Below are 4,640 nucleotides of genomic sequence, written 5' to 3'. Positions count from 1 at the left end.
TAAACTCTTGGGCTAAATAAATGGCTAGACATCCTTTGTTCCAATAGATAGAAAACTTAATATTGTTAAGATGAAAATAATCCCAAAGCTTATTGAACTGACAGACTCATTGCAATCTTTATTAAAATTTCAACTGACCTTTCTGCAGAAATTGACAAGCTGATCCCACTATTTCTACAAAAAATGCAAAGAACACAGAATAGTCAAACCAATCTTTAAAAAGAAAAGCAATTTTGGAAGACTTACGCTTTCCAATTTCAAAACTTATTACAAATCTATAATACTCAAGATATTGCAGTGATATATAAAAATGGACCTATAGATGAAAAGAATGGAATTGAGAGCCCAGAAAGGAATCATCACATGTATGATCAGTTGATTTTCAACAAAGGTGCCAAGATGATTCTATGATGAAAGAATAGTCTCTTTAATGGTGTTGAGACAACTGTATATTTACATGTAAATTAATAAATTTAGACCCTTTCTTTTACACCACACACAAAAACTAACACAAAATGAATCATCAACCCAAACATATGAGCTAAAACTATAAAACCCTTAGAAGAACACATCTAAGTAAGCTTTTCTGACATTGTCTTAGGCAAAACTTCTTATAGATGACACCAAAGCATAAGCAACAAGATAAAAAAATTAAATTGGATTTCATCAAAATTTAAAGTTTTGTTCTACAAGCAAGGAATGGTGGCATCCACCTGCAGTTCCAGCTACTCAGAGGGCTGAGGTGAGAGAATCTCTTGAGGCCAGGAGTTCAAGGATACAGGAAGCTATAATCATGCCACTGCACGTTAGCCTGGGTAACAGAGTGAGACCCTCTCTCTGTCTCAAAAAAAAAAATGGTCAATTGGGAGAGGGATAGGGGCAGGAGCACCTACACCTGGTCTCCTCCATGACCCACAGTGGGGTTACACCGCCAGTGGGACCTGGTGAGCATGAAAGCCCCTGGGTCGCTGCAGCTCCACAGAGGACCACAAGGAGCTGTTCAGCCACTTGCAGAGACATCCAGAGAGTGCTTCTAGGAGTGCATAGAGCTTTGGAGAAGTGGAAAGTTCAAGATTGCTATCTGTGTGACTTCAGCAATTTAGACAGGATCATGTCTACAGAGGAGGCTCACTTTGGCTTATCAATGCTTTTACCTCCCTGTCCCTCCAGAACACAGTTGGTGCTTACATCTTTTTACAGATTGCTATGTCAACTGAAACGAGAAGCCAGAATTGCCTTAAAAATTGGAAATTTCTTCAATATTTGACAAATACACAGCATTTCAGTACAAGTTATATTTTTATGTAGCTATGACTAGACAAAGCATTTTATTTTACAGCATTGCTCACATTTCTTATATAAAATTCTAGGAAAAAAATCAACAAGCTGAATTTACAGAATTGAGGGACCCAATGACAAAATAATGCAATTTCTTACTTCTGATGTGCTGTATTAGAGGAAATTCTATATGTCAGTGATTATCAGAACCTTAAATATAATGAAATGTAATTTAAACTGATAAATCCATTTGTTAGTCCAGATCCTCTCTCTTCTGAGAAGCAGATGCCAAGATGGGATTTACCTGGAGAAATTTCATTAGGGGAAACACCTAGGAGAAGTATTCAGCCTGAAGAATTCTGATCCCACGTGCCGGAGAGAGGGGCAGGAAGTTGGGCAGTAGCACCCTACACTTCCCTGTAGTCTAGGGAACATCTGAAGAGCCCTAGGGAGGCCTCTAGTAAAAGGCAGGCATCAGGGAACGCTCCCTGGCCCCCAGGAAGGGAACTGCCTCAGCACCCCCATCAGGCTTAGTCACCATAGGAAGCATGGTCTTGGCACAAACAGAGAAGAAAGACTTCAGAGCACAGCCCGAGACCCTTGGGTAAGTAGTGAGCGCCCTGCCTTTGGAGACATGAGAGGCAGGTGGTCATGACCACCACAGTCCAAGGCAGATTCTGCTTGAGAAAAAAAATGTGTTTTTTTCCTTGACAATATTAGGGACATAATTTTGGAGCATCCGTAGTGGCACACAGACAAATAGAAACCATCTTTCAAATAAAATCTAAAGATGGAGAAGAGATGCTCACAAGATTCACAAAGATGTGAAAGGTGGAATCATCAATGAATGTGAAACCAAAGGCCTCTTCAGTTGCTGTTTCAGTTGCCATTTAGGCATCCAAGTCTTGAAAACATCGTAAAGTCAGAAGTGACCTTCTGGCCAAGATTCTGCACCTGAGCAAGGACAAGCCAAGGTTTCAGGATAGAAAAGAAACAAGAGACTTTGAAATCAGCAGGAGAGAAGATATTCTCCAAAAACAAAGGTGACAAGCAAAAATCAAGTAAGGAAGATGGATCGTAGGGTGCAACTATGGAAGAAGAGGAGAAGTTATTATTCACTTGAGGCCATAGGGACCAAGGAGGAGTGGAGGGATGACAGAGACCAGCAGAGTATTTCAGCAAGATTTAATAGGAGACTACAATCACTGGCTCAGAGAATTCTTGGTGCACTGGGAGAAGGTGGCAGAGAGGGCAGGCAACTGAGCAGGGTGGAAAGTAAGGCAGCTTTCTTCAGAAAGGATCTAACACTTCACTAAAGTGCCTCTGTGTGTGTGTTTGTGTGTAAGAGGGAGAGAGAGTGGTGAGTTGATTGGCTTCTAGGTCGGTGTCCTGTCTGGAGAGTCAGTGACAGACATGAGGATTTCCCTTTCCCTTTCCCACCCATCCTCCCAGACACCTCCAAGTGTTTCCTCCTCACTGTAGGGGTCCCTCCCTTGGACTCAATGGTCTGGTCACCCTGGATTGCAAAATGGAGACCACACCTCTAGGCACCATTGTCCCACCAGCCTTCTCTTCTCTTCATCTTCTGCCTGAGATTCTCCTTCAGTGCTCCTGTCTGGTAAAATTGCAGTTGTCCTTCAAGACCCAGCTCAATGTCACTTCCTATAGAGCCTTCCTCACCTTCTTGAAACAGAATTAACCACTCCCAATTCCATCCTATCAAAAGTTCTAACCACAGAAAACTTATCAAATTGCACAGAAAGCCATTAGTTGTACACTTGTCTTTGCCCTCAGTTGATACATGGGCTCTGTGAGGATAGACAGCAGCTCACATTCATCTTTTTTTTCCTGGTAGAGCAGATTCTGCCTAATGAAGACTCAGCAAATGCGGTGGAAAGGGGAATGATGTGTGCTGTCTGACAGCAGTAGATGCTGAGCAAATGCTGTGTTTAGGTTGCTGAGTTTCACCTGTTTCTACCCTAGCACCACCATCCATGACCCCAGTGGCCAATCAGTCATCTTCTGTCCTGTTAGCTGCGTGGATGATCCCAAGATCATCATCTGCCCAGTCCTTATGGGAGTTCTCGTGGTTGCCATTAGGAGCTGATCAGGCACCATGAGCAGGAGGACTCATATACAAGGAAGCAGCTTCCACGAAAAAGCAGCTTTCATCCAGGGACCTCAAGAGCTTTGCAAAACTTGGTTCATTAATCCACACCACACTCAAAAAGAAAATTGAGGAACCCTGTAATCCCACTTTGAGGTGCTGAAGAGTAGCAGAACATGCCACCCTTGTCAGAGGTAAACAAACCTGGACATTAGTTTATGTAATGAAAGCAGACGTTATTCAGTAACTACTGACAGCAGAGTAGAGGGCTGAGCTCTGATTTGTGCAGAGGTAATTTGGGTGTTTTAAAGAGAGAATGAGAGATAGCTGAGCATGGGGGCTCAGTAGAGTCAGCTAATTGAAATAATACAAAGGGGAGGTCAGTGCGAATGCATGAGGCCAGCTGTGCTGCCGGCTGGCGGCTCTTTACCTTAGGATTCCATCCCCCTCAGAGACTGGGCCCTATCCTTCCTGACGATTATGTTTCATAGGAATGGCTCTCAGACCCTTGAGAGAGATGCTTCAGAGTTGCAGAAGATGCATAGTTCCACTTGTAAGCCCTTTTGAGCAAATGCTCTAAGAAAGAGAGGTCAAGGCCTGTCATGAGGTGTGCGTGGCTAGAACAAATCTCCTGGCAGCACTGAGCTTTCTCAGGAAGGCCCGCTAGAGGGATAGGGTCATCCTAGGGACATGGCCTTTTGGAACTAGAAGCCGCGCTAGAGGTTGGTCAAGTCCCTTAGTGCAGGTGTTTCGACAGGGTTTCATGTGTCAAGAGTTCTGCAGTTCTCACTCCAAAATACCCCACTTTAGCAAAGTATTATTTGGAGCTGAAGGCAATTGAAAAGTTGAAAAGAACATGAGAAAAACTCTCTCCCTAAAAGCAGGACATAAATTTATAAAAGTGTCCCTTCTCCCTTCTCTGCCAGAAAGGACCAAAGTTGATTACCAAAAACAATTTCAGACTCTTGTCAGCCCAGAGACAGCAGCAGGGGCACAACAACTTCTCTGATGCCATAGGTTGGCCCTCCCATGACCTGCCACTTCTCTAGATGTGTAATGTTTTCTATTGAAGATGATGGACTTGTAAGCCAGCACTTTAAGGATTTCTCATTTACTCCAGGTGTTTCCTGTGTATATATAAGAGATGATGCTAGATGATTGATAGATAGATAGATAGATAGATAGATGATAGATAGATAGATACATAGATAGATAGATAGATAGATAGATAGATAGATAGATAGATAGATGATAG

The sequence above is a fragment of the Cebus imitator genome, unplaced genomic scaffold (assembly GCF_001604975.1).
Source record: "Cebus imitator isolate Cc_AM_T3 unplaced genomic scaffold, Cebus_imitator-1.0 Scaffold1060, whole genome shotgun sequence".
NCBI lineage: Eukaryota > Metazoa > Chordata > Mammalia > Primates > Cebidae > Cebus > Cebus imitator.
The sequence above is the reverse complement of the archived record's forward strand: the minus strand, read 5'-3'. Positions refer to the sequence as shown.